Genomic DNA, 25,838 nt, shown 5'->3' on the forward strand with positions numbered 1-25,838 from the left:
TGAATTCCATAACCCCCAATGGCACTAGATCCCCTATTATTCCAGTGATTGTAATTTGAAAGCCACTGCTCTATAATATTTTTTAAAATTTTAGGAAGATGGCCGGTTAGGAGCAGCTCAGGATTGCAGCTCCCAGTGAAAGCACAGAGGGTGAGTGGACGCTGCATTTCCAGATGGATTTTTATTGCCCACAGACCAGGAGATTCCCAGGTGGAGGAGCCCCATCGGTCGCCAGCGCGGCTGCTTTGGCTGGCGCAGCTGTTTTGCCGGCGCCCCAGTGCGGTGGTTCCCAGTACAGAGTAAACGGAACTGGGTCCCCTCTTAGCCAGCAAGGGAAGCTCTGGGAAGGCAGAGTTGCTCATTCATCTGATTAAAAAAAAAGGGGGGGGGGGGACTGAAACAGGGAGCCAGGCCAGGAGATTCCCAGGCGAAAAAGCGCCACAAATCTCAGAGCCGCTGTTTCAGATGGCGCAGTGGGTTGCTGCACAGGAAATCACACAGATCCCGGTGTCGTTTTCAACAGGCAACCAGAACACCTGGGAGAGAGCTGATCTTTCAACTAAAAAACAAAAGGCTCTGAGGCAGGGAGGTGATCAGGCCCGGCTGGTCCCACCCCCAAATAAACAAAAACAAAAACAAAAAAAACAGCAATTGGAAACGCTCTGGGTTGAGAGTATCACAGCAAGCACAGCTGAACTCGGGACAGTCCAGCTCTGTGAGGGAGGGGCGTCTGCCATTACCAAGGCACTCCACCAATATGGAGGCAGTCCGCCATTGCTGAGGCAACCTGCCATTGCTGAGGAAACCTGCCATTACAGAGAGAGTCCATCATTACAAAGGCGGGCCACCATTGCTGAGGCAGTTCTAACTACATCCCTATAAACAGAACTGCAGGAAATTTCACAGGGCAGCTGGGTGCAGCCCACAACAGCTCAGCAAAGCCTCTGCAGGCAGACAGTGACTAGGCTACTTCCTTGCCAGGCACAGCAGCCCTGAAAAAAAAAAAAAGGCAGCAGCACAGCAGAAACTAATAAATAAAGCCCTAACTCCCAGGGACAGAACACCTGGGAAAAAAAGGGGTTTATGAGTTCTGCGGCATCAGACTTAAACATACCTGCCGAGCACCTCTGAATGAACAACAGAGCTCACAGCTCAGCACTTGAGCAACTATAAAGGACAGACTGTCTCCTCAAGCAGCTCCCTGACTCCCGGATATCCAAAGAATCACCTCATAAAGGAGAGCTCAGACTGACATATGGCAGGTATCCTTCTGGGACAAAGCAGAAGAAGAAACTGGTGGCAACCTTTACTGTTCTGCAGCTGCTGCAGGTGATCCCCAGGCAAGCAGGGCCTGGAATGGACCTCAGCAGTCCTACAGCAGAGGGGCCAGACTGTTAGAAGGAAAACTAAGAAACAGAAATAACTTCATCATCAACAAACAGGACGTCCACTCAGAGACCCAATCAGAAAGTCAGCAACTAAAAAGATGACAGGTGGATAAATCCACAAAGACGGGAAGAAACCAGTACAAAAAGGATGAAAACACCCGAAACCAGAACACCTCTCCTCCTACAAGGGAGCACAACTCCTCACCAGCAAGGGAACAAGACTGGATGGAGAATGAATCTGATGAAATGACAGAATCAGGCTTCAGAAGGTGGGTAATAAGAAACTTCCGTGAGCTAAAATAACATGTTCTAACCCAATGCAAAGAAACTAAGAACCTTGAAAAAAGATTTGACGAAATGCTAACAAGAATGGACAACTTAGAGAGGAATATATGTGAATTGATGGAGCTGAAAAACACAACACGAGAACTTCATGAAGCATGCACAAGTTTCACCAGCAAAACTGACCAAGCAGAAGAAAGGATATCAGAGGTAGATCAACTCAATGAAATAAAACGAGAAGGCAAGATTAGAGAAAACAGGGTAAAAAGGAATGAACAAAGTCAACAAGAAATATGGGACTACGTGAAAAGACCTAATCTACGTTTGATAGATGTACCTGAATGTGACGAACAGAATGAATCCAAGCCGGAAAATCTCTTCAGGATATTACCCAGGAAAACTTCCCCAACCTAGCAAGGCAGGCCAATATTCAAGTCCAGGAAATACAGAGAACACCACAAAGATATTCCTCAAGAAGAGGAACCCCAAGGCACATAATCGTCAGATTCACCAGGGTGGAAATGAAGGAGAAAATGCTAAGGGCAGCCAGAGAGAAAGGCCTGGTTACCCACAAAGGGAAGCCCATCAGACTCACAGCAGATCTCTCAGCAGAAACCCTACAAGCCAAAAGAGAGTAGGGGCCAATATTCAACATCCTTAAAGAAAAGAACTTTCAATCCAGAATTTCTTATCCGGCCAAACTAAGTTTCATAAGTGAAGGAAAAATAAAATCCTTTGCGAACAAGCAAGTACTCAGAGATTTCATCACCAGCAGACCGGCTTTACAAGAGCTCCTGAAAGAGGCACTACACATAGAAAAGAACAACCAGTACCAGCCACTCCAAATACATACCAAATGGCAGAGAGCATCAACACAATGAAGAATCTGCATCAACTAACAGGCAAAACAGTAAGCTAGCATCAAAATGGCAGGATCAAATTCACACATAACAATATTAACCCTAAACGTAAATGGACTAAATGTCCCAATCAAAAGACACAGACTGGCAAATTGTATAAAAAGCCAAAACCCATCGGTGTGCTGTATCCAGGAAACCCATCTCACATGCAAGGATACACAAAGGCTCAAAATAAAGGGATGGAGGAAGATTTACCAAGCAAATGGAGAGGAAAAAAAAACAGGAGTTGCAATTCTCATCTCTGATAAAATAGACTTTAAAGCAACAAAGATCAAAAGAGACAAAGAAGGACATTACATAATGGTAAAAGGATCAATGCAACAAAAAGAGCTAACGATCCTAAATATATATACACCTAATACAGGAGCACCCAGATACATAAGGCCAAGTTCTTAAGGACTTACAAAGAGACTGAGACTCCCACACAATAATAGTGGGAGACTTTAATACTCCATTGTCAATATTAGACAGATCAATGAGACAGAAAAATAACAAGGATATCCAGGACTTGAACTCAGACCTTGACCAAGCAAACCTAATAGACATTTACAGAACTCTCCAGCCCAAATCCACAGAATATACATTCTTCTCAGCACCACATCACACCAACTCTAAAATTGACCACATAATTGGAAGTAAATCACTCCTCAGCAAATGCAAAAGAACGGAAACCAAAACAAACAGTCTCTCAGACCACAGTGCAATCAAGTTAGAACTCAGAATTCAGAAACCAACCCAGAACCGCATAGTTTCATGGAAACTGAACAACTTTCTCTTCAACGTTGACTGGATAAACAATGAAATGAAGGCAGAAATAAAGATGCTCTTCGAAACCAATGAGAACGAAGACACCACATACCAGAATCTCTGGGATACATTTAAAGCAGTCTCTAGAGGAAAATATATAGCAATAAGTGCCCACATGAGAAGCAAGGAGAGATCTAAAATTGACACCCTATCATCAAAATTGAAAGAGCTAGAGAAGCAAGATCAAAAAAACTCAAAACCTAGCAGAAGACAACAAATAACTAAGATCAAAGCAGAACTGAAGGAGATAGAGACACGAAAAACCCTACAAAAAATCAATAAATCCAGGAGCTGGTTTTTTGAAAAGACCAACAAAATAGACAGACCACTAGCCAGATTAATAAAAAAGAAAAGAGAGAATAACCAAATAGATGCAATAAAAAACGATAAAGGGGATATCACCACAGATTCCACAGAAATTCAAACCATCATCAGAGATTATTACAAACAACTCTATGCACATAAACTAGAAAGCCTGGAAGAAATGGATAAATTCCTGGACACTTGCCTCCTCCCAAGCCTAAACCAGGAAGAAGTCGAAACCCTGAATAGACCAATAACAAGGTCTGAAGTCGAGGCAGCAATTAAGAGCCTACCACCCAGAAAAAGCCCAGGTCCAGATGGGCTCACAGCCGAATTCTACCAGACATACAAAGAGGAGCTGGTACCATTCCTTCTGAAACTATTCCAAATAATCCAAAAAGAGGGAATCCTTCCCAAATCATTTTATGAGACCAACATCATCCTGATACCAAAACCCAGCAGAGACTCAACAAGAAAAGAAAACTACAGGCCAATATCCATGATGAACATAGATGCAAAAATCTTCAATAAAATACTGGCAAGCAAATTACAACAGCACATCAAAAATCTTATCCACCATGATCAAGTAGGATTCATCCCAGGGATGCAAGGCTGGTTCAACATACGCAAATCTATAAATATAATTCACCACATAAATAGAATCAAAGACAAAAACCACATGATTATCTCAATTGATGCAGAGAAGGCCTTCGACAAAATTCAACAGCCCTTTATGCTAAAAACCCTCAATAAACTAGGTATTGATGGAACGTATCTCAAAATAATAAAAGCTATTTACGACAAACCAACAGCCAATATCATACTGAATGGGCAAAAACTGGAAGCATTCCCTTTGAAATCTGGCACTAGACAAGGATGCCCTCTCTCACCACTCCTATTCAATACAGTACTGGAAGTTCTAGCCAGAGCAATCAGGCAAGAGAAAGAAATAAAGGGTATTCAAATAGTAAAGGAGGAAGACAAATTGTCTCTATTTGCAGACGACATGATTTTATATCTAGAAGACCCCATCGTCTCAGCCCAAAATCTCCTGAAACTGAGAAGCAACTTCAGCAAAGTCTCAGGATACAAAATCAATGTGCAAAAATCACAAGAATTCCTATACACCAATAACAGACTTAAAGAGAGCCAAATCAAGAACGAACTGCCATTCACAATTGCTACAAAGAGAATAAAATACCTAGGAATACAACTAACAAGGAACGTAAAGGACCTCTTCAAGGAGAACTACAAACCACTGCTCAACGAAATAAGAGAGGATACAAACAGATGGAGAAACATTCCATGTTCATGGTTAGGAAGAATCAATATCATGAAAATGGCCATACTGCCCAAAGTAATTTACAGATTCAATGCTATCCCCATCAAGCTACCAATGACCTTCTTCACAGAACTGGAAAAAACCACCTTAAACTTCATATGGAGCCAAAAGAGAGCCCGCATAGCCAAGTCAATTCTAAGCAAAAAGAACAAAGAGGGAGGCATCACACTACCGGACATCAACCTATACTACAAGGCTACAGTAATCAAAACAGCATGGTACTGGTACCAAAACAGAAATATAGACCGATGAAACAGAACAGAGGCCTCGGAGGCAACACAACATATCTACAACCATGTGATCTTTGACAAACCTGACAAAAACAAGCAATGGGGAAAGGATTCCCTGTTTAATAAGTGGTGTTGGGAAAACTGGCTAGCCATATGCAGAAAGCAGAAACTCGACCCCCTTCCTGACACCTTACACTAATATTAACTCCAGATGGATTAAAGACTTAAACATAAGACCTAACACCATAAAACCATAGAAGAAAATCTAGGCAAAACCATTCAGGACATAGGCATAGGCAAGGACTTCATGACCAAAACACCAAAAGCATTGGCAACAAAAGTCAAAATAGACAAATAGGACCTAATCAAACTCCACAGCTTCTGCACAGCAAAAGAAACAGTCATTAGAGTGAATCGGCAACCAACAGAATGGGAAAAAATTTTTGCGGCTTACCCATGTGACAAAGGTCTGATATCCAGAATTTACAACGAACTAAACCAGATTTACAAGAAAAAAACAAACAAGCCCATTCAAAAGTGGGCAAAGGATATGAACAGATACTTTACAAAAGAAGACATACATGAGGCCAACAAACATATGAAAAATGCTCATCATCACTGGTCATTAGAGAAATGCAAATCAAAGCTACATTGAGATACCATCTCACACCAGTTAGAATGGCGATCATTAAAATATCTGGAGACAACAGATGCTGGAGAGGATGTGGAGAAATAGGAACACTCTTACACTGTTGGTGGGAGTGTAAATTAGTTTAACCATTGTAGAAGACAGTGTGGCGATTCCTCAAGGACCTAGAAATAGAAATTCCATTTAACCCAGCAATCCCATTACTGGGTATATATCCAAAGGATTATAAATCGTTCTACTATAAGGACACATGCACATGAATGTTCATTGCAGCACAGTTTACAATAGCAAAAACCTGGAACCAACCCAAATGCCCATCGATGATAAACTGGACAGGGATAATGTGGCACATATATACCATGGAATATTATGAAGCCATCAAAAACGATGAGTTCGCGTCCTTTGTGGGGACATGGATGAACCTGGAAACCATCATTCTCAGCAAACTGACACAAGAACACAAAATCAAACACCGCATGTTCTCACTCACAGGCGGGTGTTGAACAGTGAGAACACATGGACACCAGGAGGGGAGTACTGCACACTGGGGTCTGTTGGGGGAAAATAGGGGAGGGACAGCGGGGGGTGGGGAGTTGGGGAGAGATAGCACGGGGAGAAATGCCACATATAGGTGAAGGGGAGGAAGGCAGCAAATCACACTGCCATGTGTGCACCTATGCAACAATCTTGCATGTTTTTCACATGTACCCCAAAACGTAAAATGCAATTTAAAAAATTAAAATTAAAATTAAAAAACAAATTTAGCTGCCTCGTTCTGTGTTTTTATTATAAACCATGTAAAAATGTTTTTTATATTAGGCACATGAAAAGTGCATCCATTTCCATACACTTTTACACATAAGAAAATGGAAACATTGAGACATTAACAGGCGGTACCAAGTAGGTAGAGTCAAGATTAGAACCCAAAATTGACTTTAGAGTCAGTTTTTAAAATCATAGCTGTCCATCACGCCCCTCATATAAGAAACATGATAAATTCCTCCTCAGTTAATGCCAGGAGAAAGTCAGCCTTGCCATACTGATTTGCTTGTTCTGTCCTAACATAGTATCTAGGTTACCCTTTCTGAGCTACAATTTATACACATATGAAAATGATTACCATAATTATCTATCTCGCCACAGTGCTTTGAGGATTAAATGAAATAAAGTGTGTAAATAATGCTACACAATATTTAATATATAATAGGTACTTACTCTTACCTCCATTACTTTTTTGACTCCTACACTCTGGTCTGGTCAATATGTTATGTTAACAAAGAACTTTAGAAAAAAAAAAAGAAGGAGATGCTAAGTCTGCAGCCCAGAAAACATGGGGACAACTGACAGTACTGACAAACAACTGCAGGATCAGACTGGCCAAATGGAGTGAGTTAGCCTGAGATTCGTCAGTGATGTTGAAACAAAGGTACGACTGTCAAACTTTGTGAGCAAAAGAAACTACGTCCTCATAAAAAGCTGAAAAGAAGGCACAGACTCAGACCAAAGCAAGGATTTAAAATTTTGTCACTAACCCCATCACCATCAAATCCAAAAGACAGGGGCAGATTTTGTCTTTCCAAGCCACATCCCAGCCATTTTACTTTCAAGGAAACAGATTAAATTGCATGAATGTGAAGAATTACAACTTCAACAGAGTCACTGGAAAATAATGTTAAAGAGCATTTGTTGGCCCAGCCCAGCAAATCTGTCCTCCAGCTCCTCTGTCAGACCCCTCCAACAGGAAAGCTTTTAAAGTAATATTTTAGCTCTACCACTGACATCTCCCTATAAACTAATGTGATGTTTGGCACAGAAGGCTGTTTATTTAGGTGTGTGATGGTTCTGGCTGTTAGCTTGAAGAGAAAAGTTATTTCTCTCCCTCCCTTCAGAGACCATCCAAGTACTTGTTTGACAAAGTGAACACCATTACACACAAAAGGGGGGCTGGGCCAGACTTCTGCAAAACTAAGTAGGTGAATTTGTTCCTGATACTTCCCTCCCACCCTCTCTGTCTGTGAGTCCCAACCCCTACCCCTAGTTGTCCTCCTGTAAAATCCAGGTTATCTACCCAGTACTCCTTTTGCTAAGATGTTACTGTTATCTAATTATCAGCATACACCCTTTCTCTCTTTCTCCCATCCTTTCAAACAAGTTTTAGCTGATAAGTATTCCCAAGAACATTAAATTTTAATTGATGCATAATTAAGGATGTTGAAAGGTTTTCAGAACTTAAAGAAATGAAACTCAACTGACAGAATTTCAGGTTCTATGATGGGTCTGAGGAAGATGTTTTTAGGCTCACACAAGTTAATATATCATCCCATAAATGTGACTATCTACTATCCCTATATTCAAGGCTAACCTTGAAGAAGATGACCATTTCTCTAGTGGCACCTAGGAGAAGGAAATTCTATAACATATACAATATATGTATCAAACTATACTCTCTCTGTATAGTAGTATATAGTATAAACAGATTGATGGTAGAGAGAGAGAGAGAGAGTGTGTGTGTGTGTGTAACTTTAAGGCATATCCAGCTCCAGTAAGTTTTCTTTAAAAATTCGGGGGATTTATTTTGAAGTCATACAACATTTGTAAATGTTTCCATAATTATATTTTGGCTGGCTGCAGAATTATTCTGCACTAACAGGCTGCTCTCTGCAGTAACAGCTTATTTCCAACAAGAATCTTCTAGGATAATATAGTTGGGCAGCCAGGTGACCTCCAAAGAGCAGGTTCTTAAATTGCCATAAATCCAATTCATACAGATGAGTTTCTAGAAATAGGAAGTCACTGACTCCATGCAGGCCGTCCTTCTCTTTATTATGAAAAGTATAGGATACCCTAGAAGTCACAGACACAGGCAAAATACATCAGGGATAATCTCAACATTGAATATAAGTTTAAATCTTTTAAGTCCAGCAAAAAGTATATGCCTTGGTATAGAAAGACAGTGAGACAAGATGGAAAATTGGAAGGAATGAAAGCAAAGACAGAATATGAAGAGGAAAGTATATCAGGCGCATAGATGAATAACAAAAAATAAAAAAGAAAGAAAGATGGAATCCGATTTCTTCATCTGTAACTATCAGAAGAAGTTGGTGGTGGAATATTTTCTTTAAGCCTTAAAGTGAAGCCTCTCAGGCCAGAACATCTGTGGAATTGGACAAAAAGCTAATAATTCAGAGCCTAATGATTGCCAACATTTCCCTGCCCCTCCCCTCCCTCCTCAGCACCAGCAAAGAGCAATACATTAAGAAAGTGTTTAGACTGTCAGGAAATGTGAATTTTTTTTTCTTTGCTGTAAAAGCCTGCTACGCACTGGAACATAAGCAAATACTTTCCTCACAACCAAGTCTGGGTGGAACCTTTGCATTAGTTTAACGCCCATCAAGGAATACCCTTGTGCCTCCATGGAGACAGGAAACAAAATCCATGTTACAAGAAAGATTTTGACCTTTCTATATTCCCGCTTCCCTTCAGAACCCATTGGAATTTCACTGAAAACTACAAAGCCTCACAATGGAAAATTAACACAAATAAATAGTCCATGTACTTACAGGACCAAAATGGGATAAAGAAATATGAAATCCTAGAGGTAAATACACACCCATGAAGTTGTACACATTGAATATACACAGCTTTTAGTATGCCAGACATACCACAATAAAGTGGTTTAATAAACAAAAGAAAGAGACCTGAAAGCCTGGATTATCTAAGAACTGAGCTTTGTGTGATGGAAACAAAGCGGGATGTAGTAATCAGTTCGGAATAAATTAGGCTACATTTCATGCTCTGTTTTTCTATCCATCACGCTGATTGAGTCCAACAGTCACCAGGATACAAACGATCATTAATGAACTAAGAAAAGAAAGGTAGGGCTTGGAGCCACATGTCAGAAATGAGACTCAGATGTCTTTTAATTTAGTGTGAATTGTAGATGGCAAAGTGATTATTACTAAGTAGTGATATAATTGTTTACTTAAGGTGAAAGGTCACACCTCAGTTTATAATTTTACCAGGAATAGAACTGTCAAGAAAATGCTATTTTTCTTATGAAAGGCAAAACAGTCAGATATAAGTATAAATCATTGCATAATATAAATTCTGAACTGATATTTTACAATATATTATTTGGATCTTCTAAATCTATCAAACAAGTGATAATATTTGAAAAACCGAAAGACGATGTAAATGGATCGGTAATTAAATCTAAGCAGCATCTCCCAGTGGCTTTTGCAAACCTTAAAGTCCTTATTTCCAGTTCATATTGTACAGTCTGCAGTTAGCTCAATGATAATTTTCTTATTGTTTCCCTGTGAGGTCAAATTGCATGCGATACAAATGACGTGGGGATTGTATTTTCTTGCCGTAATTTGGTTTATTACTTTATTCTTGGAATGGAAATTGGATATAGGAGGCTTTTATCTCAAGGTTTTCTCGGGCAGGCAAAATTTATGGTAGTGTTACCTTCGTGATAGCTGTTCTGTAATTTTTGAGAACAAAGAACATCTGGAAGAAATGTGATTTCTTGGGGGTGAGGACCCTTCACTCAACTGCAGTGCCCTGAGCACCGTAAATTGATGGATATGTGTGCCCTGTGATCTGAGTGATTATTAGGATGCAGGTTTATTTCTAAAATGTAATGGCTGGAATTTGTTCTATTAGGGGCTATTATTGCTCTTCTATAATGCCTGTTAGATGGATGGCAATTGATCAAGACTTCTGATACCTCAGTTACTTTGGAGGAAGAAAAAAAGAAAAATACTTACCATCAGATCTAAAGTAGTTTAATAACTGAAAGAAAATAGCACCCCAAGGGTCAAGAAAAAAATATATGTTTGTTCTGTCCATCTTCTAGTCAATAAGAAGTAGATATTTTATTATATATATGAGCAAAAAAGAGAAATGAAGACTATCACTAATCAGATTCTGAAATAATAAACATCTTATTCATCCTAACTGGCTAATATAATATCCTGTTCCCCATACTGAAGTTATTAAGATAGGAAAATACTTAAATTTTGTCCAACAAACCAAGCCACAATAACTGCTCTTTCTTCTTAACTTCTATAATGTCTACCATACTACAAGAGTCATTTGGCATATATACAGGACACCATCTGTTTATATATACATATATGCATATATATGTATATATAGTCCTCTCACCTGTAAAAAGATAGCACAAGACACTTATGTAAAACTACCACTTTCAAAGTTTCCAAAAACAAAGACACAGCACAAGTCTCCCCTACTCTTGGAATCCTGAGAACATCAAAGGGAATTTTATTGTGTCCTCTGCCCAGCCCCAACCCCACTGGGATGCTAAAAGCTGAGCACAGGACTACGTCTAATTCTACTCTTCCTCTTCAACTGCTCCTTTCCTATGCCAGTTCAGAGTCTTTTACCTAGTCTGGAAACATAATAAGAAACTTGTTCAGTCTGCTGGCATTCTCTTCAGAAATCATTTTTCTTACTCCAGATAGCTCCTTTTGAAGCTAGAAGCTGCAAATTTGGCATGTGGAGTTTGCAACACAAAAGCCACGGATGTCCAAGGTATAACTGCCAAATGGGCAGTTAACTCACTTGGGTTACTAAACTTGGAGGATGAAAAGAACCCATTTATTAAACTTCACATTTCATCACACCACAGATATTTGTGTATTCACTGTCAACTGCAGTGCCCAGAACACAGTGAATGCCCAAGAAAATCTGTGATTCAAGATTAATGGAAGTATTTTAGGCATATTTTATATTAAACTTGATAATGGAGGGTTGTGATTATCAATCTTTCCCACCAAAATACTGCTACCTGCAGAGGGGGATAAATGGTTTTCACAGCAAGGGAAACAGTCCTTTAAAGGTTTCTGTTTTATGGCCGGGAGCAGTGGCTCACACCTGTAATCCCAGCACTTTGGGAGGCCAAGGGAGGCAAATCACAAGGTCAGGAGTTCGAGACCAGCCTGACCAACATGGTAAAACCCTATCTCTACTAAAAGTACAAAAAAATTAGCTGGGTGAAGTGGTGGGCACCTGTAATCCCAGCTACTCGGGAGGCTGAGGCAGGAGAATCACTTGAATCTAAGAGGTGGCAGTTGCAGTGAGCTGAGATTGCCACCGCACTCCAGCCCAGGCAACAGTGAGACTCCGTCTGCAAAAAAAAAAAAAAACCCTTCTGTTTTTTATTTTTTAAATATCCAGTTTAATCTTTATGATAACCAGATACATGAGTGGCCCACAGTATCTTTTCTATCAACTATTCTAGCAGAGATTTGACTCTATTTCCAAATTGAACCTCCATGTATCTATCTCCACACACAAAAAACAAACAGGCCTTCTAGGGTCTGAAAAAAGAATTCTCTCCGTCTATTAACAACAAATCAAGACAAGCAATCTCTTGGTACCTTTGGCATGCCAATTTCCAATTCTCTAACCCCACCCTCATCACTATCCCCAACAATCTAACTAAAACATTGAACCACCTGTGTAATCGTTTGATCAGTTCTTCATACATGTGCGGGAAAAAAATTCACCAGCCCCGGAAATAAACAAATCAACTTTTCTTTCAAAAATACAAAAAATGAATGAAAACAACAGTGCCTTTATACCTATCAAAAAAAATATCTATCAAAGATGAATCTATTTTTATAAAACTTGGGTCAATGTTCTACATTGAAATGCAGCTCACCAATATAAAAATTCCTTTCTGCATCCATAGAAACAGACATTCAGTACTCATCTAAGGCCAATAGATAACATGTGGTAAATGCATGAGAGAAACCACTAATTTCTTGCCTGCCACCTGGTAGACCCTCACAAATACTTTTTTGTTTCTGTTAGGAGATTGTTTTATTCTGAGGTAATCTCCATAGAGCAATATATGCCATAGAAGGCAATTTTTTAAATTTTAAATTAAAGAAGACTTGTGAATCAGGAAACTTTGTTATTCTTTATAGAAAAAAGTATGTATATACACAAGTTTGCATAGAGACAACATTTTGAGATTACAGACCCTTTACTGTTATTTACAAACATTATTTGATTTAACCATAGGCAACATGGGCTGAGGCTCAGAACTTAGCACAACGCACCCACAGTGATTATGCTTGATCATCGTGGTGATTGCTCTGCTTTTGCAGAACCCTTCCCATGGGAAGAAATGGGTTCTGCTTTTGCAGAATTGATTGTGTAATTGATACACATTTAATTATTTAATAAAATACAAATAATTTTGTTCACATGTAGAGTGAACAAAATTAAATGTGTATCAATCTTTGTTATTTTTACTTTTAATTAGCTCCAAAAATAGGCACAATGTTTTAATGATTTTTATAGGTAAAACACCACCAATTTTCTCACTAAATGACTCAGAATGAGAACTGGGACAAATACAGTACCTTCATTTTCTAGATGAAAAACTTTGACATATCATTACTGTATTTTAGATATTTCAGATATATGAAGATGTTATTATATTTAATGAAATACACTTTCACTATAAAGTTTTACTATACTCATAACAGTTGTTTTCCACTATAAATTTTCTTAGATACTAAAACTAGTATTGTGTACGTGTGTAGAAAGAGGTCAGGGGATTGGGGCGGGGGTGATGGCATGACATTTTGTTATTTAACAATGTTCCTCATACTCAAAGAGGTTTCAAGCCATTCCCATGAGATTCATGGACGCTCGGCACTTTGTGTGGCCCATCTTTTATTGTACACAATAACCTCAGATATAACATCAGCAATCTACATCATGATTAACAACTACTGCATGAATAAGACAGCCAGCAGAATATGAAAGGGCTTAAAGCTGAGCAAACAACAAAATAAACATTTACACTTAAACAATGCTTACTTCTCTTTTTAAGTATTATATGAATTGTAAGACACTGAAATAGACTACTAAAGGAGACTGACACAATCTCTTCCACTGGAGATTTAACAAGCGATTTAATAAGAGAACAAATGAGAGGTTGGGTTGGGTGGGGCACTGGGCAGTCATGCCTGGTGATTTTGAATGTGTTAGATGGTATTTTAAGGTCACTTACAGCTGAAGGTTAATAAAAATACAAGCCAATCATTCCTTATTCCTAATGGACTATTAGTTTCGTATTTAACTTAGAAATTTTATTACATTGTATGTGAATTTCAAGTAAAGATTTTAATAAGAAATCTTTGATTTCTGAAAAAATAATGTGTTGTGTTCACTCAAGTACTTCCAAAATGGAGAAAATACTGGCACAGAAATGTAAGGGATTCTTCCCACCAAATACTTGAAGCAAGAAGAGCCATCAGAGACCTGATGAGAAGATTCAATTTCCGTGGAGTAAAATTTATTTCACTACACAGTAGCTTCACAGGGAAGAGTCTTTAGTAGTTAAAAAGCAATAACAAAACAAAACAAAATATATTCTTTTTTATATCATATGTATAAAGGTCTACAAATGTTGAGGCTTGGGGAAGGTAGTAGACTTAGAAAATTCCCTAGTTTTTCCTATTTGAATCTATGTATTTCACTTGATCAATCCCTTCTTGTTTACAGAGACCCTCAACAAAAGCCCATTCTGTAATGGACACTATAGTTAATGTTACCCTCTAAATTTTCACGGTCTCTTATACTCTTCATGGTGAGGCATGAGCCCAGCCTTCCTTGGTTAAAGACAGAAGCCATGTTAAAAAAGAGATTAGTACCCACTAGTCAACTTTCTCTCCTAAAGCAACTGGTAACAATCTTTTTCTATAAACTGGGCTTAGCAGGAATAACATGTGGCTATAATTAAAAGACTTACATGGAACTCTTAAAAGACTTAAATGAACTTTTTTCTCTCTTTTTTTTTGGAAACAGAGTCTCATTCTGTTTCCCAGGCTGTAGAGCAGTGGCGCAATCTTGGCTCATGGCAACCTCTACCTCCTGAATTCAAGTGATTCTCCTGCCTCAGCCTCCCGAGGAGCTGAGATTACAGGTGTGTGCCACCATGCCCAGTAAAAATACAAATTTTTGTATTTTCAGCAGAGACGTGGTTTCACCATGTTGGCCAGGCTAGTCTCAAACTCCTGACCTCAGGTGATCCACTTGCCTCAGCCTCCCAAAGTGCTGGGATTAACAGTTGTGAGCCACCATCCCCAGCCTCTTAAATGGACTTTAAAGGTAAAACACAGATCATTGTTTCTCTAGCAGTGTCTAGAGAAAAGGTTACTCAAACTAGCCAGATAGTTGACATCTTCCATCAGTACAAAAGTAATGGTTAACAACATTATGCAGTTGTTCCTAGGTGTCTGTGGGGGTTGGCTGCAGGACTCCCTGCAGATATCAAAATCTTCAAATGTTCAAATCCCTTATGTAAAATGGCACAGAATTTGCATATAAACTGTGCACATGCTCCTGTGTACTTTAAATCATTTCTAGACTACTTATAACACCTAACACAATGTAAATGCTATGTAAATAGTTGTTATCCTGTATTGGTTTTTTAAATTTGTATTATTTGTATTGTTGTATTCTTATTTTTTATGGTTTTTAAAAAATACTTTATATCCACGACTGGTTGAATCAGTGAATGTTATACTGAATAGCTCTGTCACTTCCAAAGTCAGTGCATTTAAGCATTATTCAAAACTGCTAGTAGGATATGTGGCTTGTTGGAACTTCTGCTGGCCATATTACACCAGCTTAGACAATATTTTCAGGCACAGTTCAAGATTATGATCAGTTTTAAGGACACCGGAATATAAAATGCATAGCCAAATAATGAGAATGAGAAAATAAGACTATGAGAAAAAATTAAGTAAACAATCAGCAATCTTCCCTTAGTTTTCCTTATCTCTATGTGAAGGTCAAGGAAACATTAGATTTTGTACTTCTTTGCCATGTATTTTTTTGTAGGAAAGACTCTGTTATATACAATCCCTGCTATCATTATTCTGATTTTATCACTTAGAGTGGTATGCTGGATGAGTGAATGTCCACCCATCTGCTTGAACTGAATCCAAGCCCTGTCCTACACAAATCAGGAAGCTTTTTGAATGATATCCACCATGCATTACCATATATTCTTAGTGCAAAGCCAGTCATTATCAAAGTTACCCCTGCACAATACTGCCTCTTTCCCATATTTGCCATATAAGTCATGTTTCAACAGGACAGGGTTCACATCTTGAGAGAACAGGAATAATCTCTCTTTTCAACTATCCAGTTTCCCTCTTAAGTAAAACAGGGAAAAACCACAGATGAGTTGCCTCTCTAACTTTCATTTTTACATGTCTCTGATGTGAAGTTGATATTTCGTATCTCAGACACCTGGGAAGTAACATTAAGTTTGGCATTGAACTAAAGAGTGTTCCACAATTTTGTTATGCCTATGACAAGGCTCTGATACTAATGCTAATGCACATTAAGCAATGGTTTAACTTTCTGGTTCCTTGCATCATAACCCAGGTTTATTATTTTTGGCCCTAGTTAAAAAGAAAGGGAAAAAGAAACCTTAGAACACATAATCGGGGAAGTTTCATGTCATTTGAAGACTGGAGGCCAGGATATAAGAGTGACTTGATTGTGAAAAATAAAGTTTAAACAAACAAATTCATCCACATGTGACCAAAAAAAAAAAAACCAGGGGAAATGCAGAGTACCCATGCACTTATTATGAACTGCCCGTGCCTATGAGGTTGAGCAGGAGTGAGAAGGAGTGGTGGAAATACTAAAAGTACGTGTTCCCATTAATGTAAATAGTGTTTATGACCCTATTCATAATCCTTTAAAGACAGTTGTTAGCACTAGGCACCAAGTCAGGTTCTAGCCAGGGCCTGGCAGTAGAATAACTCTAACAGTTAATAAAATACATAGTGAGAACAGGATATGAATTTATGCCTCCTGAGAATTACTGTATTCACAAATGACCATTTCAGCACAGCAGTTTTTGGCCACCTCTTGGGAAAGAAAGCACCTTGAGACTAGTTGGAAACAGGAAGAAGGGCAATATGCCACCTTCCAGGTAACTGGCAAACTGTCTCGGGAAAGCAGAACAACTTTGAAAAAACAGATTTCCTAGGGCCAGAAGGTAATGTGAAAACAGAAGGAAAAAAAGAAGAGAGGAAAAAAAATACCCAACAACTGGGAGTTTTAGGTTGTAACATAAAGTATATAAACTAAGCAGACCCAAAAGAACAATATGGATGAGAAAATCTTATTCATGAATGAGGAAAATCATAAACTCTTTCCTGTCTTCCTTAAAGGCTCTGGAGGCAAAAGAGAACCATGAGTCTTTACATTTCCTTGCAGTGTGTTTACTTCTGGGTGGATTCTTTCAGGTATAATCCCTAAGAACTCATAAAGTCCAGAGCTGTTTAGTAAAAATGTAAAAACAACAAATGTTTCTAATAACAATTAAGGCTACAAAAAACAGAACTGCTCCTACCCTCTGTCTTGGAAGGTAAAATGCAAATCTCCTGACAAACATCTCCTAACCCCCAAAATGATCTATGGCTCAATCAATTGATAAGCACAGATTGAATACCAGCTGGAACTCCACATTGCTCTGGGCACTGAGAACTAGAGAAGCAATTACATGCAGTCTATGTGGTCTTCGTCCTCAGAGTTTACAATAGATGGAGACGCGCAACTACTGCACACAAAATAATTTGGTAGCAAAGCAAGGCAGTGAATAATTAAGTCCCAAAATTAGCAGTGCAGAATAAGGATTGTGAAATTTCAGAGGAAGCTGATTAAGGCCTCAGACCCTGGAAAAATTTATTGAAATACAGATAACACAAATAATAGGCACAATTTATGAAGGATTTATTAGATGTCAGGCCCTATTCTAAGCACATTTGTATTAATTCACTTAATCATCACACCACCACCATAGGGATATAGTTATTCCTACTCTGCATTTGAAGAAACTGAGACACATAGAGATTAAGGACTGAATTGCAGTATCACTCTTATCATAAGTCATAAGTTAGTCTGTTTTGGAGTCTATTCTGTTCTATTGATGCATTTGTCTATGTTTGAACCAGTACCATGCTGCCATAATTATTATAATGGTGTTCAAGTTTACATACCTAAAAATCATCAAAGCTGGGATTCAAAACCAAGTCTAGCTCTAGAATTTCCTCTTTGAACCCTTTATTATCTGAAATTTGAGTAGAGAGAGAATCTGAAAAAAGTAAAGAAAGAGAAGGTCTACGAGCAGAGCATGTTTCTCCCAAAGAAGTTTAGGAGTAACTGGATCTGCCTACTTTCACTTCTAAAGCCATCACATAACTTTTGACCAATTTCTTCCTACTCTGGCCTCATGAACAATAAAATATTATCTGTAAACATTACCACTAATCTTAGTTTTCAGAATTTTTTAATTGCTAGTAAGCATAAAAGTAGGGGAAAAAAAAGAAAAACAAAACTCCTTCCTGTACCTTCTTTCCTTTCTCTTTACTTAGGTCCTAAGGGAAAAACCAAGACATTCTAAGGTCCCTCTGGGTTTATAAAAGGAAGACACCCACTTCAAAAGGTCTTTAAGGTTTTTAAACAGGACTGAGTTTCTGGGATTGAGGTGTGATTGTTGGACAGGGCAGGAATGTGGCTGACAGCACTAGGACTGCTGGGGTATGTTTAGGGTTTCTCACTTTGCCCTCTGCAGTCACAATCCCTGTAGCTGGCACAGCTATGCTCTGAACTAGCATTGAGGTCAGCAGAAGAGTAAAGACATCAGTAGATGAAGGGGGATCCTAGGAGGCAGAATTGGAATGAGAAAGAAAAAAAGAAACCTTCCCTCTTGCAGCTATCATATCCTTACATTTCCAGTTGTAACCTAGACTGAAATTGCCATAAACAAAAGAACAAATATCTCAGTAGGGAAGGAAGAGCCCAGCAAGCAGCATGTTCACTACAATGGCGAGTAAAGAGATGGAAAAGAAGACGAAAGATGCCCACAGGGACGTTGGACAGGATAAAGTCACAAAGGATAATACATACTTAACAACAATTACAAATATGCAGAAGTTAAGTGCCACAAAAGGCAGACTAAAAGAATAATCACATCCAAAGAGATACAGTTCATAGAGTGACCTGCAAATAAATATATGTTAAGTTCTTCAAACTAACAAATAAAATGGTAGAGTTAAATGTGGTGGATTAAACACACGATTTTTTTTATTTTATTTTTTTTTTGCTATTGTATTTTTTTATTTTTATTTTTTATTTTTTTTTTATTGCATTTTAGGTTTTGGGGTACATGTGAAAAACATGCAAAGTTGTTGCATAGGTGCATTCATGGCAGTGTGATTTGCTGCCTCCCTCCCCCTCACCCATATCTGGCATTTCTCCCCATGCTATCCCTCCCCAACTCCCCACCCCCCCGCTGTCCCCCCTGCTCCCCAACAGACCCCCGTGTATAGTGCTCCCCTCCCTGTGTCCATGTGTTCTCCTTGTTCAACACCCTCCTATGAGTGAGAACATGTGGTGTTTGGTTTTGTGTTCTTGTGTCAGTTTGCTGAGAATGATGGTTTCCAGGTTCATCCATGTCCCTACAAAGGACGCGAACTCCTCATTTTTAATGGCTGCATAATATTCCATGGTGTATATGTGCCACATTTTTCCTGTCCAGTCTATCATCGATGGACATTTGGGTTGGTTCCAGGTCTTTGCTATTGTAAACTGCTGCAATGAACATTCGTGTGCATGTGTCCTTATAGTAGAACGATTTATAATCCTTTGGATATATGCCCAGTAATGAGATTGCTGGGTCAAATGGAATTTCTATTTCTAGGTCCTTGAGGAATCGCCACACTGTTTTCCACAGTGGTTGAACTAATTTACACTCCCACCAACAGTGTAAGAGTGTTCCTATTTCTCCACATCCTCTCCAGCATCTATTTTCTCCAGATTTTTTAATGATCGCCATTCTAACTGGCGTGAGATGGTATCTCAATGTAGTTTTGATTTGCATTTCTCTAATGACCAGTGATGATGAGCATTTTTTCATATGTTTGTTGGCCTCTTGTATGTCTTCTTTTGTAAAGTATCTGTTCATATCCTTCACCCATTTTTGAATGGGCTTGTTTGTTTTTTTCTTGTAAATCTTTTTTAGCTCGTTGTAAATTCTGGATATCAGCCCTTTGTCAGATGGGTAGGCTGCAAAAATTTTTTCCCATTCTGTTGGTTGCCAATTCACTCTATTGACTGTTTCTTTTGCTGTGCAGAAGCTGTGGAGTTTGATTAGGTCCCATTTGTCTATTTTGGCTTTTGTTGCCAATGCTTTTGGTGTTTTGGTCATAAAGTCCTTGCCTACGCCTATGTCCTGAATGGTTTTGCCTAGGTTTCCTTCTAGTGTTTTTATGGTGTTAGGCCTTATGTTTAAGTCTTTAATCCATCTGGGGTCAATTTTAGTGTAAGGTGTCAGGAAGGGGTCGAGTTTCTGCTTTCTGTATATGGTTAGCCAGTTTTCCCAACACCACTTATTGAACAGGGAATCCTTTCCCCATTGCTTGTTTTTATCAGGTTTGTCAAAGATCGGGTGGTTGTAGATATGTTGTGTCGCCTCCGACGCCTCTGTTCTGTTCCATTGGTCTATATCTCTGTTTTGGTACCAGTACCATGCTGTTTTGATTACCGTAGCCTTGTAGTAGAGTTTGAAGTCCGGTAGTGTGATGCCTCCTGCTTTGTTCTTTTTGCTTAGAATTGACTTGGCTATGCGGGCTCTCTTTTGGTTCCATATGAAGTTTAAGGTGGTTTTTTCCAGTTCTGTGAAGAAGGTCATTGGTAGCTTGATGGGGATAGCGTTGAATCTGTAAATTACTTTGGGCAGTATGGCCGATTTCCTTCATTTCTAAAAAAAAGCCCCCTAAAAACAGTAAAATTATTTTATTTTCAAAAACTCATAAATCCACAAGGATCAAGAATACAAGAGAAGCAAAACAATATTTGATGGGATAACAAATAATCCACATCACAATTTTGGGAAGCTGAGAAGTAAATAGTGGAAACTTAAACATCCTAAAAAAGACAGAAACCTAACTACCTACAAGCGGCAGGCTGGAGGGGGAAGGCAATGGTAACGAAGAAGGAGATTCACAGTGGGAAACCCCAGAAAGAATCAGAAACTGGAGGCACCAAGTGGCTTTGAATATGGGGAGGAACTGGAAAAGGACCCATAAAAAGAGCACTTCCTCTCCTACCAGATAAAGCCGGGACACTCTCTCCCCAACCCCAGCAGAAGACTGGACATACTGATTTTTATAAAGATACTGAAACTGAAGTTCTATGGACTCAGAAACATCAGGCATAGTTGAAGGCAGCAATGCTGTAACAAGTCTCCTGTAACAAGGCTTTTGCTCATAATGCTAAAAACTAGGTTATATCTCTAGGGGAGGAGAGTAACAGATTTTTTGAGGGGGCAATATACTACTCCAAGAGAAAAGTCCTAGTAAGGTACTGTCAATCCTAAGAGTCAAAGAAAAAGTCCTTAAAAATGGGATTAAGGTCGAGCAATCTACCTAATTAATCCACCCTGGATCTTCTTACAGTGAAAAAGCACTGAAGTAGAAGTGAGGAATTTCAGACTAAAATCTCACTGTCATGAGCAAGTCCCTGTTAATCCTCTGGAGCTTTAGTTTTCTCAAATGTAAAGTGCAGATAACAATACATCTCCTATGTCACAGGTGTACAAGGATTAAATACTCACAATGCCATAGACACTGGGTTCACTGCTTTGCACAATCTCCTTGGAATTTCACAACAACTTTATGAGATAGTACTGTCAGCAGTCCTATTTTATAAATGAAGAACTAGAGGCCTAATGCTTTCCCAATAACTTTTACATAAAAGCTATTAATTTAAATTACCTGAATTTCTTTCTCTAATAAACTCACTCCTGCATATGAGAGTGCCTACACATAGTGAGCAATTCAAATATCTTAAATTTTCTCCCATTCTAAAAATTACGGTAATGCAGTTATGAATACTAGCCTAGTAATCTAAAGTTTGTTAAGAAAAGTTAAGATTAGTCTAAAGAAATCGGTCTGTAAAGAAACGTGAATTCCTCCTTAAAACAACTCTGAAAACATGCCCCCATCACTTTAACACCAAATAGTCAAGGGAGTGCTTATGAATGTGTAAGTGGGGAGGCCATGCGCAATAAGCCCTTTGGGGATTGTTCTAAAGAAAAAACCATGTACATGTATGGGAATGTTTTGCTTAGTTTGGTAATAAATGTCAGTAACACTGAAGTGTTTGCCAGCATAACTCTCCTCATCAAATGGCTGTGTGAACAGTTTTTTAAATTTTTATTTATTTATTTTTATTATTACTTTTTTATTATTATACTTTAGGTTCTGGTATACATGTGCAGAACGTGTAGGATTGTTACATAGGTATACACATACCATAGTGGTTTGCTAGACCCATCAACCTGTCATCTACATTAGGTATTTCTCCTAATGCTATCCTTCCCCTGCCCTGCCAATCCCCAAAACCCCGGTGCGTGATGTTCCCCTCCCTGTGTTCATGTGTTCTCATTGTTCAACTCCCACTTATGAGGGAGAATATGCAGTGTTTGGTTTCCTGTTTCTGTGTTAGTTTGCTGAGAATGATGGTTTCCAGCTTCACTGATGCACCTGCAAAGGACATGAACTCATCCTTTTTATGGTTGCATGTATTCTATGGTGTATATGTGCCATATTTCTTTACCAGTCTATCACTGATGGGCATTTCGGTTGGTCCCAAGTCTTTGCTATTGTGAATAGTACTGCAGTAAACATACATGTGCATATATCTTTATAGTAGAATGATTTATAAACTTTTAAGTATATACCCAGTAATGGGGATTGCTGGATCAAATGGTATTTCTGGTTCTAGATCTTTGAGGAATTGCCACACTGTCTCTCACAATGGTTGAACTAACCCCTCAAAAAAATTAAGGAAACTAGGAGCTGGGTTTCTTTTTTTTTTAAGATTAACAACATAGACTGCTAGCCAGACTAATAAAGAAGAAAAGAGAGAAGAATAAAGTAGACGCAATAAAAAATGATAAAGGGGGTATCACCACTGATCCCACAGAAATACAAACTACCATCAGACAATACTATAAACACCTCTACACAAATAAACTAGAAAATCTAGAAGAAATGGATAAATTCCTAGACACATACACCCTCCCAAGACTAAACTAGGAAGCAGTCAAATCCTTGAATAGACCAATAACAAGTTTTGAACTTGAGGCAGTAAATAATAGCCTACCAACCGAAAAAAGGCACGAGACGGATTCACAGCCAAATTCTACCAGAGATACAAAGAGGAGCTGGTACTATTCCTTCTGAAACTATTCCAAACAATAGAAAAAGAGGGACTCCTACCTAACTCATTTATGAGGGCAGCATCATCCTGTTACCAAAACCTTGCAGAAATACAACAGAAAAAGAAAATTTCAGGCCAATGTCCCTGATGAACACAGATGCAAACATCCTCAGTAAAATATTGGCAAACTGAATCCAGCAGCACATCAAAAAGGTTATCCACCACAATCAAGTCAGCATCATCTCTGGGATGCAAGGCTGGTTCAATAAACATAATCCATCACATAAACAGAACCAATGACAAAAACCACATGATTATCTCAATAGATGCAGAGAAAGCCTTTGACAAAAATCAACAGCCCTTCATGCTAAAAACTCTCAATAAAATAGGTATCGATGGAACAGATCTCAAAATAAAGAGCTATTTATGACAAACCCACAGCCAATATCATACTGAATGGGCAAAAGCCGGAAGGATTCCCTTTGAAAACTGACAATAGACAAGGATGCCCTCTCTCACCACTACTATTCAACATAGTATTGGAAGATCTGGCCAGGGCAATCAGGCAAGAGAAAGAAATAAAGGTATTTACATAGGAAAAGAGGAAGTCAAATTGTCTCTGTTTGAAGATGATATCACTGTATATTTAGAAAACCCCATTGTCTCAGCCCAAAATCTACTTAAGCTGATAAGCAACTTCAACAAGTCTCGGGATACAAAATCAATGTGCAAAAATCACAAGCATTCCTATACACCAATAATAGACAAAATAGAGAGCCAAATCATGAGTGAACTCCCATTCACAGTGGCTACAAAGAGTATAAAATGCCTAGGAATACAACTAACAAGGGATGTGAAGGACCTCTTCAAGGAGAACTACATACCACTGCTCAAGGAAATAAGAGAGGACACAAACAAATGGAAAAACATTCCATGCCGTGGATAGGAAGAATCAACATTGTGAAAATGGCCATACTTCCCAAAGTAATTTATAGATTCAATGCTATCCCCATCAAGCTACCATTGACCTTCTTCACAGAATTAGAACAGTTTTTCATTTGTTTGTATCCTCTCTTATTTATGGATATTTATGTTAATTAAGGTCTAGATATTTATGTTAATATTGGCCCCCACTCTTTTCTGGCTTGTAGGGTTTCTGCTGAGAGATCTGCTGTAAGTCTGATAGGTTTCCCTTTGTGGGTAACCTGACCTTTCTCTCTGGCTGCCCTTAGTATTTTCTCCTTCATTTCAACCCTAATGAATCTGATGATTATGTGCCTTGGGGTTGCTCTTCTTGAGGAATATCTTTGTGGTGTTCTCTGAATTTCCTGGACTTGAATATTGGCCTGCCTTGCTAGGTTGGGGAAGTTTTCCTGGATAATATCCTGAAGAGTATTTTCCAGTTTGGATTCATTCTCTTCATCACATTCAGGTACACCTATCAAACGTAGATTAGGTCTTTTCACATAGTCCCATATTTCTTGGAGACTTTGCTCATTCCTTTTTATCCTTTTTTCTCTAATCTTGTCTTCTCATTTTATTTCACTAAGTTGGTCTTCAACCTCTGATATCCTTTCTTCTGCTTGATCAATTCAACTGTTAAAACTTGTGCATACTTTGCGAAGTTCTCGTATTGTGTTTTTCAGCTCCATTAATTCACTTATATTCCTCTCTAAATTGTCTATTCTCGTTAGCATTTCATCAAACCTTTTTTCAAAGTTCTTAGTTTCTTTGCATTGGGTTAGAACAAGTTCTTTTAATTCACAGAAGTTTCTTATCATCCACCTTTTGAAGCCTACTTCTGTTAATGGAACGTACTCATTCTCCATCAGGCCTTGTTCTGTTGCTGATGAGGAACTGTGATCCCCTGTAGAGGGAGAGGCATTCTGATTTTGAGTATTTTCTGCCTTTTTAAGCTAGTTTCTTCCCTTTATTATAAATTTATCCATCTGTCGTCTTTGTAATTACCGACTTTCTAATTAGGTCTCTGAGTGGACGTCCAACTTGTTGATTCCCAGTGCCGAAATCTGAGCAATCCACTGCGCTGGCCGAAACAGCGGTGTTAAGATTTATGGTGCTTTTCTACCCGGGAATCTCCGGTCTGGCTCCCTTCTTGAGTCTGTCCTTCAATCAGCTGAATAGGCGACTCTGCCTTCCTGGAGCTCCAAACGTCGGCCAAAAGGGAACCCAGTCCCACTTACTCTGCACCAAGAACCGCCGTGCCGGCCACAAGAGTCGTGCTGGCGACCCGTGGGGCTCCTCTGCTGGGAATCTCCTGGTCCATGAGCAACAAAAATTCGTCTGAAAGTGTGGCATCCTCTCGTTCTCTGTGCTTTCACTGGGAGCTACAATCCCAAGCTGCTAGTGATCAGCCATCTTGGATCTCTCTCCAGTTTTTTAATTAACTTACGAACTGGTGCTAAGGAAAAGCTATAACCATGAATTGAATGCTCAATAATATGCTTCCAGTCAAAGGGCTATATGACTAGTTCCAGATTTGATTGCTATGATTCATAAATTCCAAAGGCCTCATGTTTCTTCATATCATAACATAGTTAGGTTTCATTGGTCTCTAGGGAGAGGTAGAGAATTAATTCCTTACAAACCTCAGGAATACAAAAT

The sequence above is a fragment of the Aotus nancymaae genome, unplaced genomic scaffold (genome assembly GCF_030222135.1).
Source record: "Aotus nancymaae isolate 86718 unplaced genomic scaffold, 86718_ANA_hifiasm-v0.15.2.pri h1tg000014l, whole genome shotgun sequence".
Lineage (NCBI taxonomy): Eukaryota > Metazoa > Chordata > Mammalia > Primates > Aotidae > Aotus > Aotus nancymaae.